The sequence below is a fragment of the Schistocerca cancellata genome, chromosome 6 (genome assembly GCF_023864275.1).
Source record: "Schistocerca cancellata isolate TAMUIC-IGC-003103 chromosome 6, iqSchCanc2.1, whole genome shotgun sequence".
In the NCBI taxonomy this organism is placed as follows: Eukaryota; Metazoa; Arthropoda; class Insecta; order Orthoptera; family Acrididae; genus Schistocerca; species Schistocerca cancellata.
Genome location: NC_064631.1, coordinates 448396863 through 448409222, shown reverse-complemented (window position 1 = coordinate 448409222; position 12360 = coordinate 448396863). Strand labels below are relative to the sequence as shown.

The window sequence follows — 12360 nt, the reverse complement described above, 5'->3', positions numbered from 1 at the left end:
CTCTTCCCGTATTGGAGTGCGAGTGGCCTCTGAAATATGTAATTCTTGTATTACCTGTGTCAGCTGATCTTGTACTTCCCGGATTTCTCTTTGGTGTTGCGTATTAATTTGATTCTGATTTTGTTTGAATTTCCTAATTTGTTCACACTCTTCTGTGTCAGTGATGGCTACAGGTCTTGTGTCATTCAGATCATCATCTACATTTGCAGGTAAGTTAGTGAACTGATCTGAAAGTTCGGCTACTTTCTCCGATAGTGTACTTATTTCCTCAGTGTGTTTTTCTGAACCAAGTTTCAGATTGTCCATTTGTGTTGAAATCGTATCTACTGTGTCCTTTAAGTTTTCTTGAGTTTTTGCAAGTTGCATAACCGAATCGGCAGATGCAACTGAGTCAATTTTATCTTGCAAGGTGTCGTGATTTTCATGAACAATAGTTTGGAGTTCTTTTATGGCTGCTTCGTGATTCTGTAATGCATTTTCATGCCGCGAAAAAATAGTTTGAAAATGCCCACAAATTTGTGTTTTTACATCATTACAGACTTTTTGACATTTCGATTCAATGTTATGTAACTCAGTAGTTAAATCTTCACGTGTTTGTTCAAGCTTATGTTCCACTGAGTCTAACTTTTGAAGCTTTTGTTCCATTGTGTCTAACTTTTGAAGATTTTGTTCCATTGTGTCTAACTGTTGCTGTGTTTGTCTCTGGTGTTTTCCATTGTCTCTAACTTTTGAAGATTTTGTTCCATTGTGTCTAACTTTTGAAGCTTTTGTCCCATTTGTTGCATTAATTGTAATAACAATGCACTGGTGTCTGAAACATGTTCCTCAGTGCTTTTCGGCAGTGAATTTGCACCGGCAACATTCACATTTTGACAAGCGGAAAATGTGTCTTGACTCATTTGAGAAAACGGTGAGAACCCAAAACCTGAGTCTACAGTATTTGCAATATTGTGTTCTGTCATTCCCGATTCTTGAGGCGAGATGTTGCCGACAGAACGATCGATAATGCTTCCCTGTTTACTAATTGTTTCACTGTCTACACCATTGTTTGCAGCCCGCTCCATTTCCCTATGTACAATTACCAAATTACTACTTTGAACATTAGTTAGTGGCGCTAACACACTGCTTTCGTCTTCACTGTCATTTCTCAGTTTACTTTGGAGCCTAGTGTTACGTTTTTCACACGCCATTGTTGTCACAATATTTCACACGACAACACAAAAAAACACAATTTGAAGAGCAAAAATAAGAGAACACATTAACATAGAACTGAAAATAATATCTAGTTAATTGCAAGCGCAGCTGCGAAATACTTGGTGCAAATCTACATGCATGCCACAACTGTTTTACTGTGCAACAATGAAAAACCACAACTACCAAGGAAATTCTCTCTATAATTACGCGCTAGCAATAAACAAAAGCTACACTAAATACACAAACTACAAGAAAAAATCAGAAGATTCCAGTGAGGTATCCTAGGCTAAGGGTCGACATATGAAACGTCCCCTTAGAAAAATTGTACATGACTGTGCTTAAACTGACACACAATACTTTTTTTTAGCGCAACGGAATCTGACTTTCAATAATCCCTACAAAAGAATGGCCCTGACTAACATTAACCTATACCTTTCACAAATCACTTACCTCACAAAAATCTTCGTTACTCGAACTACTGCAATACAGCGAGCGCCACTACTGCCAGCTAAATAAAGGATTCAAACTACTGAAGGCACTAACTACTGATAGGGATAGTTAGCAAATGAAAGATTTTAATAGAGAACAAACAATGTATTTACCTTAACAGTCATAATATATATAGTAGTTCATAATATCCAGTATTACAAATTATCAAAACTCCGCCATCTCTCTCCCCACATCCACCACTGCTGGCGGCTCACCTCCAACTGCGCAACGCTACGCGCTGTTCACATCCAGCTGCCGCTGCCCATCACTACAATGGCAGACAACAATGCAAACTAGCCACAGACTGCACACAGCACAGCCAGTGATTTTCATACAGAGCGCTACGTAACGTTGCCAATAAGAAAACATAAACAGCCTACTTACATAGTACACAAGGTAAGGAAAGATATATTCAATGAGACTAACAGAAATTACACCTTTATTCGAAGATAAGTATTACACTGAAGTCACTGCGATTCATGATGGCCGCCTTGGACATTTAAAAAAAGCGATGGTTCTTCACAGGGCGTCCAATGACCGTAGACGATAATGGATATTCTGCCAAGAGCTCCCAGGCTGACCATAAGATTGCTAAGGAGTTCATATGGTGTGGCGTTCCATTCCTCCAAAATCCCGGTTACCTGCTGGATGGTAGTTGGAGCTCGTAGATGTGTTGCAATACGTGTGCCTAATTAATCACACATCTGGTCAATGAGCTTTAAGACGGGGGAAAAGGCAGGCCAGTCAATTCACCGAATATCCTCTTTTTCCATGAGCTACTCCACCTACCCTCTTCGATGCGGTCGCGCACTGTTATCCGTAAAAATGGAAGTCGGGGCCCAACGCACCACTGAGACGACGAACGTGGGGAAGGAGTACGTGTCACAATAAAGTTGAGCGGCGAATGTACGCTGTTCAAAGATTGGGAGGCAGGTACGCGCAAGCAACTTTATTTCTCCCAAAAGGATCATATTCGAAAATGCTGCTGTGTGCATTAAGTGTTCCCACCTCCCGCGATATGAGAGTACGTCCAGCATGTTTTGATGGTCCAGATGTTAGGGTGTGGGGATGCATAATGTTTCATGATGACCCATTGTACAGCATAGATGGAGGAACTTTTGGAACGAGAGACTATTCGGCGAATAGACTGGCCTTCCCGTTTCCCCGACATACATCTCATCATGACGTGTGGGATGCAATGAGTTCGAATTGTTCAAATGGCTCTAAGCACTATGGGACTTGACATCTGAGGTCATCAGTCCCATAGACTTAGAACTACTTAAACCTAACTAACCTAAGGACATCACACACATCCATGCCCGAGGCAGGGTTCGAATCTGCGACCGTAGCAGTCCCGCGGCTCCGGACTGAAGCGCCTAGAACCGCTCGGCCACAATGGGGGAAAAATGAAACGATCGTGTGGCATTGTTGGCCTGGAGGCCCCATCCGGGAAAGTTCGGCCACCAGCTGCAAATCTTACTTCAGGTGACGCCACGGGTGGCTTGTGCGTCGGTGACGACGACATGATGATGATGATGATGATGACAAAACAACACTCAGTCCACGGGTGGAGGAAATCCCCAACCCGGACGAGAATCGAATCCGGGCCAGCTGTATGGTAGGCAAGCACATTACGACGCTGCGTAGCTGGCGGACTTGAAATGGTACTATAGCATGTCCACATGCACCAACGAAAATCGAGCACTTGTTGGCCGCCCTGCTGGAGGAATGGAACGTCCTACCACAACAATTCTTTATCGACGTTGTGGCCAGCATAGGAGCACGTTGCAGAGCATGCACTGCCGTCCGTGGTGATCACAGGCCCTCTTAAGATCCATGTACCACCTTATGTAATGACCAGTGGACTATGATGAATAGTGGTGGCTGCAGTATAATTATTGTATTTGAATAAAAGTGTCATTTCCGTTAGTCTCATCGCGTACTTCTTTCAGTTACCTTGTGTACTAATCGGGATCAGTTCTTTCTATGTATGTTTCAAGTTTATCTAGCTATGTTACTCGAAAAAAAATCATGCGAAAGTTAATTTCTTCCTTAACTTTTGCACACCATTGTGCTTGTACTCCGTCTTCAGGCCACGAGTGGCCTACCGGGACCATCCGACCGCCGTGTCATCCTCAGTGGAGGATGCGGATAGGAGGGGCGTGGGGTCAGCACATCGCTCTCCCGGTCGTTAGGATGGTGTTCTTGACCGAAGCCGCTACTATTCGGTCGAGTAGCTCCTCAATTGTCATCACGAGGCTGAGTGAACCCCGGAAAATGGCAACAGCACATGGCGGCCTGGATGGTCACCCATCCAAGTGCCGTTCACGCCCAACAGCGCTTAACTTCAGTGACCTCACGGGAACCGGTGTATCCACTGCGGCAAGGCCGTTGCCTCCATTGTGTTTGTAGCACTTCTTTTGCTTGTAGTACAGCTGTTTAACCTTCAGGCAGTGTTCTCAAAAACTTCTGGTCTGCTTGTGTGTGTATGTATGAAGGATGGTACAGAAGCAAATCGTTCGGCCAGGCAATTACACTCCAGGCGTTCGCAACGCCACTGAGCGACTGGAACTAGCACCCAGCACTTGCATTGCCTGTAGGGCGAAGGGATAACGCACAGTGGACAAGCCTGAGGAGAAAAGGGTTTACCACTCAACAGGATATAGGGTTCCAGATACCAGAAAACTGTTTGACGTTACTGATCAATTTTTAGAAGGGAACATAACAAGCCAATCTCTGTTTTAGAATCCTACCTAAATACTTGTATTAAGGATCTGAAATGAAGAAATGGTTAAATTCAGAGGAGATGGAAATGTGGTGATCGGCCCTTTCCTCACACATTACAAAATAGGGGCAGGAGTTTAATTAGTTTTTTGGATTTCTCAATTTATTAATTAGGCTGGGTGTCTCACCAATCAGAGATGGAAATATCGAGGAGAAACCCTTTGAAATCACAATTAAATTAACTATTTACCTCAAAGATAATTTACAGTTGCTTTTATTTTTAATCTATGCATAAAATATGTTACAGATAGACTAGTGATTCTGTTACACTTTTCATTGTGGTCGATTTAACATAATTCAGTCTGTGATTCGCCTCAGGGTGACATTGGTATCGGTGCTGAAAATTTCACATCTTAAGTGTGTTTAATGTAGAGTAAGAGAAATTTAATTGAATCTTGCGGACAGTACGTATAGTAGGACGAGAGAAAGTGTAATAGGGAACAAGACCAGTAGCTGCTCCTCGAAAGTGAGGCTACCGAGGATGGTTAGGGAGGAAATCAGCCATGACTTTACAATCCCAGAATTCTTCCGAAGTGACCTCTGGTTATTACTGAGTGCCTTACGAACGATGGCCGCTGGCAGTGGTGTACAGGTCCAAAGTGTGGACTGCAGACCCAGAGATGAAGTGGACACGGAAGTCATATCCAAAAGGTACCGCCCGTTTTACGGACTTAAACTGGGTCAGTTCCTACTATGCATACTGCTTGCAAGATTCGTATTGAGCTTCTCCTGCCAAGCATTAAAGACGCTTCCAACATGAAACTTTCATCACGCAAACCGATGTCGTCTTGTGGTGCCCGTGGCAATGAGGACAGCCGGCTGTATTTACATCTCATCAACATTCAAAGTCCCACAAAGTCAGCCGTGTTTCAGGAGCCAGGCCACGCAAGCACGTCCACTGAAGCAGCTGGAGTAATTGAGAGACCGTCTGTGGGCAGGGTGAGATAACGACTTGAACGCCGCCGTACGTAGGTGCTGCGACCCTCACCTTGCGGACAGAGATGGATGGGGCACTCACCTAAGTTGTTTCGCGTGTTCTAACGGTCTTCCGCAACTACCTGTGACGTAGGACGGCCTGTCTCGCCGTCCTCTAGTGCTAATGGACATAAGGCGAGGAACCACGCAGTTCACATCTGAATTTCGCAAACCTTTTTTTGTAGTATGAATACAAAGCGCAAATTCCTGTTACGCTTGTTAAGTGTAATTCCTTTTTAGAATCAAGAGAATATCAGAAATTTTCTCGACTTGATTTTACCCTCAGCTAGTGTAAGTCCAGAACAGCCATTTATTCAGATTTTTTTGCTGATTGAAACTTTTCTGCATAACATTAACTAGTCAACACACTTTACTGGAAATATGGCGAGAATAAAACTTTCTTAAAGTCGCGTGCTTCTGATAATTTTTCGTGCTTTCTTAGCAAAGTAAAATGTACACTTGTGGACATGAAAGAACAGTGTATGAATTTAGCTGCTACTGCCTGATAGCAGAAGTCTACTGAGCCCTGTTACAGACACCAACCAGTCCGCGACTGGCTAGCTCCTGCAGTGAATTCTGCTCCTCTCTTAGGAAGAAAAGATGCAAGATTAGTGTTGAACCTCCCGTCTATGACGAAATAATTAGAGACGAAGCACAAGAACGGAGAAGAAGATAGCCCATATCCTTCTCAAAGGAACCACGTCGGAGTTCGCATTACTCGATTAAAAGAAAACAGCGAAAGACTATATCGAATGACTGGATTGGGATCTGAAACTTGGACCTCTCGAATATGAATACAGCGCAATACTATTCACCAACCCGCTCTGTTCGTCGATCAGTCATGTCTGGAAGTAATAAACATTTTTATATACCGAGCCAAGGTGTCATTCTGGCAGAAAGTAACAGGTGGATGAGAAATCACAAGAATTTCGTTGTGCAGGCACAACATGATCAAAGCCACGTAAATGTGCGGTTCCTTTACGACTACAAATTTAATCCCAACATACGACAATCAGCTAAAGCTTTTATTTAACGCAGTATCGATGCTCGAAGTGCAACAATGATTCTAAAATCAACTGTCCGTCGTTATGAGTCTTAAAAGTGGAATCTCGTGGAGACGCTTTGGAAGCCATGGTCAATATCTTAATGTTCGATCCTCACCAAATATCAAGGGCATTTCAGGGCCACGTATTCTATAAGGCAACACATCTTCATTCATTTGATCATTCGGCATTTACAAACGCATTCAAAAAATAATGTATTAGCTAATACAATCTGATAGTTCTATAATGATGTACAATATTCTTGTATACAAACAAAACAAATGTTACTCAAAACTCTGTAAGTAGTACCATCGGGTCATTTATTTTTAATCCTTAAAGAAATTAACTAGAAAATAAATCAGTATTTGTGACAAATTTTGTGATTAATACATACTTTAGTCTTTTTGTCCACCTCTTCCTCCATCTGTCTGTCCATCTCACCCTCCCATATCTATCTATCTCCTCCTCCCTACTCTCTTCATCTCCTGCTCTCCCTCTCTTTGCCCATTTCCTCTATCCCCTCTCTCCCTGACCATATCTTTCTCTACCCTTCTTTAACTGTACCCTTCTCCCCCTGTCTCTTTCTCCACCTCCCCTTCTTCTTCTCCCACCTGCCCACTATCCCTCTACAACTTCCATCTCCCTCATGCATCACCCCCTCCTCCTATCTCTCTGTCCACTTCCTCCCACCCTCCACTCTTTCCATCTCCTCCTCTAACCATTTAAACCTGTGCCCAACCATGCTCTTCAACACATGTAGCCCTTGCATTACAGTTCAATAAAACAGGCCAATACTACCCCCACATCACACTTGTCATGCAGACCAGCCAACACATTGGCACCTGGGAAACTGTTTCTTGTCTCTGACATGTAGGCTACTTGCAAAGCACATTGATTTAGCAGGCCAAATATGTTGCCACACAACATGCCTGTCGTTCAGAGCAGCCTATACACCAGGGGCTAGCAAAAAAACACGTTTTTACCTGTGTCTTCCATACTACTGGAGCTAGGAAGTTATAAACACCACAGTGCTGACACTCCTGACAGCTGGTGTTTCTGTGCCAAACTTGATTGAAATCGATCCAATCCAGGGATTTGTGAGGAGATCAAGACACAAATACACTTTGCTTTATTATTATTATTCTCTATTATTACCCTTTAGGACAGCATGTGAACTTGAGCCTATCACAGGTTCACTTCCTTTTCTTCCTTTCTTACGTTTTCTTTCCCAAATCTCTTCATTAATTCATTGTATTTTTCTTCCTTTTGTCTGTCCTTTTTCCCTATTGTGTCTTTCATCAGGACTTGTTCAAGTTTCTTGTTTTTGATTTTACTTCTGAACTGTTTCATGTTCTCAATTCCTTCTTCTGAAATTCTAAGTTATACAGGTCTTCATGTGTTTATTTTATTCCACTGAGATTTAATTTGCATTCTTTGATGATGTTAAAAATGTTCTTTGTCAGACTGTTTTCTCCATCCTACATAGGTGCCTATAGAACTGCGTTTTTTCCCCAATTTTATCTGTGATTTTCTCTGTGTGTTCATAGAGTTCTTTTGTAGGTTGTGTGACCCAAGTTACATCTCAGAGAACAGTGCTATAAATTTTTCTAAGAATTTTTCATTCTTGTTTCTCTAAATGATGTTTTTATCATTCTTCTAATAAATGTGGTTTATGGTGCACGCAAGGCTTCTTGTAAAACTTCTAAGTCATAGTGCCATAGTTCTGCACTATGAGATATACTCTTTTGTTATAATGATTCCACGTCAGTTTGTACACCTTTTGCTGTCTGAATATTCCTCCTGTGTGGGAAATTGTGTTTAATCCTGTGGGTTGGATGGTTTCTTCCCAGTACTTGAAGTGAGCAAACTATGAGATTTTTCCGTACTTCCATACAATTTGGAACCCGGTATTACAGGAGGTCAGGCATTTCTCAGTGACTCTTTTCCTTTTACTTTTCCAGTTTAGATACCTCTGACATGCATTTCCCACTCTCTGATCATTTTTTCCAGTACGATGTTGAACAAGAATCGTTATAAGGCGTCTTCTTGTCATAGTCCTGTGTGATTTCCGAATGAGTTTGAGATTTCTCCCATGAATTTCACTATTGAGGTTGTTTTTAATAAAGTGTCCGAGATGATGGTTCTGGCCTTTCTATCCCAATTTGTCTAGGCTATTAAGCAGCATTTGTCTGTCAACAGCATTGTAAGCTTCTTTGAAATCTACAAATGTGACTGTAGTGTTCCGGCATCATCTGATGGGCAGTATGGGTTTGAGATTCCATATCTCTTCAGTACAGGATCCTTTGCTGAATCCTGCATGATAACCCCCAATCTATGGCTCTGCTTGCAGTTCAAGTAAGTTCAATACAGCTTTAGAGAGAACTGTGTAAGTCACTGGAAGAAGTGAGATTCCTGTTTAATTGTTCGGATCTGTTTTGTCTCCATTCTTGTAGAATGGGTGTATCTAGACGCTCTTCCATTCTTTTGAGATTTTCTCTGTTTTCCACACTCCTATATTATTCTGTGAATTTCGGATGTTACGTTTTTGTGGTATAATTTCCATAATTCTGTAATAATTCCATCTTCACCAGGTGCTTTATTGATTTTTAAATTATTTGATTACTTCCACTATTTTTTCACGTGAAGGTCGAAGCAAATCAGGATTTGGTGCTGGTTTTACAAATCAAAGTTGTTGGGAAAGTTCTTCGCAGCTGGAGAGTGTACTGAAATATCTGGTTAGAATTTCACAATTATTCTTTGTATTAGGTTCCAGGGATCCGTGAGGTTTGTGGAACCATAGGCCAGGAGGTTGGTAACCAGCTAAATTTTCTCTAATGGTCTCATAAAAATTGCAAATATAGTTCTTGGTAAAGTCTTCTATTTCAATCAACCTCATATCATCGTATTTGCGTTTATCTCATCGAATAATTTTAGAGGCGTTTCCCTGTAGCTCCCCGAATACCTGTCACTTTTTGTTGTTTTATGACTATTAAAATCGTACCATGCTTTAATCCTATATTCTACAGCTTGATCACATGGGATATTCCACTACCTATGTTTTTTACTTCTCGGGGGTTGACCTGATTTTATTGTTTACTTCCCTTTCTCCGCGAGTTCAGACCAGTTTGTGCTATCCACCCTACGGCTTTCTTCAATGATTTTCTTCTTGTTGAGTACTAGATATTCGAGATCAGTCTGGAAGCTCTGTTTTACTCTTGTCCGTTTCTTATTTGACTGAAATTTTACTTTGATTTGGAGTAAGTGGTAGTCTGACACGAAGAAGACTCTTTTGGTTTTAACATTGAGAATTTCTTAAGTGTTCCTCCTGGAGATAGCAATATGGTCAATCTGGCAGTGTCTGAGTGTTTTAATGGGGATTTCCATGTCTTTAGTTTTTGTGTGGGTTCCATGAATTGTGTTGACATAATTTTGAGATCAAAATTTTGGCAGAAGCTAATGAGGTGTTCTGCAATTTATTAGTCCTGTTGTGAGTGGCATACTGTCATGTGAATCTCCCATGCTTCTTTTCTTTTCATAACTGCCCACCTAATGGAATATTGATATGATGTTTAGGAATTTTGTTCGTGATTTCTTCCAGAAGTTTCTAGAAGTCTTCTAACATCCAGGGTCTTTTCTGTTGCAGTCATTTGACGGTGCGCGTACGTTAATAAGTGAGTATGCCTTGTTTCCTGATTTTATTCATGGTGTTGAGAGTCTTTCTGAAGGTGACGCAAAGTCAGTGATGCCTCTGTCACTGTAACATTTTCAAAATGAAGTATACCCAGGCAGAAAGTCTGGATTTGCAAGTAAATTAGTTAGAAATTATTTAAGGCACAAGCTTAATTGATGAAACTAGATCGCAGAGAATGAGCCTTTTGAATGAGCCCATATTGTTATCCAGAAATCCCATCAGAGTGAGTACTCGTGGCAGAGTTACAGTTCGACAATTATAACTATTGGTAAAAATGTAATTGTAAGCTCTGTTTCCACTCTTAATTATAATTACTGTTATAATTATAAACACTGGTCAAAATGGAATTGTAAGCTCTCTTCCTGCACTTGCGTATAATGATAATGAATTAAAGAGGGTTCGCCTTTTTGCAAGAACATAGTTTTTATTTTGTTTAATACCCAAACTTGTTTCATAATGAAACTTCCAGGCAGATTAAAACTGTGTACCGGACCTGCACTCGAAACTGGGATCTTTACCTTTCACCATAGTTGTGGCAGCCTCAGTGAGAATTTTGTTTTACTGTTTCTTTTCTTTTACACCATGCGTGGCCCGTCGCTATCAACAGAAGTAAGCCAAAAGTATAAAATAACACACCACGTCATCATCCCTAATAGCAACTTGCTATATTTGACTTGTCCTGAGCTGCACTTATTTTTTATTGTCTACTAAATGTGTTTTTTGTTGTTGTTTTTATATTTAAAATGACGATTTCTCCTGCTCTTTGGTGAATTTTAGATCTTTTTATTATTCTGTGGCTTACCAGACTTGTTGCTGATTGCTGTTGGCAGCCACATGGTACACATAATATAAAAAAGTAAAAGAAAAGAAAATTACCGAAGATGCCAAACTGTGGTGAAACACGTTTAATTCATTGCAATAAAATTATACACTCTGAAGGTGATATGTGCATCAAAATCAGGCTAGCTACGATGAGAGATAATAGTATTACCACAAATGAATCTATTAGCACGAAAATCGTTGCTACGTCTTCTCAATCTGCTTAACAGCTGTCATTTTAAACGACTGCCACTGTAACGGTTTTCGACGCCTGACAAATACAGTTTCCTTGCAATCTGTGTTGTAGGCACTAGCTCTCAGCGAATGTAAACATCAATTCGGCATATGACGCACCGACTGACGAAATTCACCGTCTACAATTTCCGCCTTCATTTCACCTCTGTGACCGCAACTGTACTGGTTTTGCGTTTGTAAGCCAGCTACTCATTACCGAACCGCTGCTCGAAACACTTCACACTGCGAACGCCGCGTCCGTAATAGCCAGGTAACAAGCTGCGAGTAATCACATCTACTCGTCTTATGATCGCAATTTTTTGTTTTCAGTCTCTCCTCCAAGCAGTAGAGAAACGGTTAACTCCCTTTCTGATTCTTTAATGGATCGAACCCTGCTTTTCAGTTATTTTTTCACGCATATCAATATTTGTGACGTAAGATCTACTGAACTACGTAACGCATAATGACGTAAGCTCGGACGTACATTCAATGGTATATGTGGATGCTGTGTGTAAAATATGTTGAGAACCGTTGTAAAGAAATAATAAATAGCAATGTCATGCCTGATGCTGTATTTGTACTGCATGGATAAAGAAAATGTAGCAAGGGATAAACTTTTTCCTTTCATTTTGTGTGTGTGTGTGTGTGTATGAGGGAGGGGGGGGAGGTAAGTCTCGAAAAGGTTTGAAATGACCTGTATAGTTTGTTGGAAGAATATCATAGTCAAATACTGGGAAATTATAGTTTGGGGAATTTGCATGGCGTTAGTTACACTACCTCAAGACAGGTACACAGTTTCTAACGTCAAAACTTATTGTGTTAAACCATTAGCGTACGATTATGCCTCTTAATGAGTAGATTATAACAGGAATTTAATTTTCTAAATTTGGTCAATAATTATATGATGTATTGAAAATCAAATTTTTGTTGTGCCTGGAAGCCATTAGAGAGACAACCTGGAACTCGTAACTGTGCTCCGTTTTAGTCGTTTAGTAATATACGAAGGCTGGCTACTCAATAAAGCGTAAAGAATGATCATAATCTTTCTACAGTCAAAATTTCTGGCGCTAGAATTTTATCTTATGATATTCTGTTAGCTTAAAGTGTAACAAACACGCTAGACTAATTTCA

General features: G+C 40.9%; 1 pseudogene; it reads right to left on the bottom strand.

The window, feature by feature from the left end:
- Nucleotides 1-3961: 3961 nt before the first annotated feature.
- Nucleotides 3962-4079, bottom strand: LOC126089710 (5S ribosomal RNA; annotated as a pseudogene).
- Nucleotides 4080-12360: the final 8281 nt, after the last annotated feature.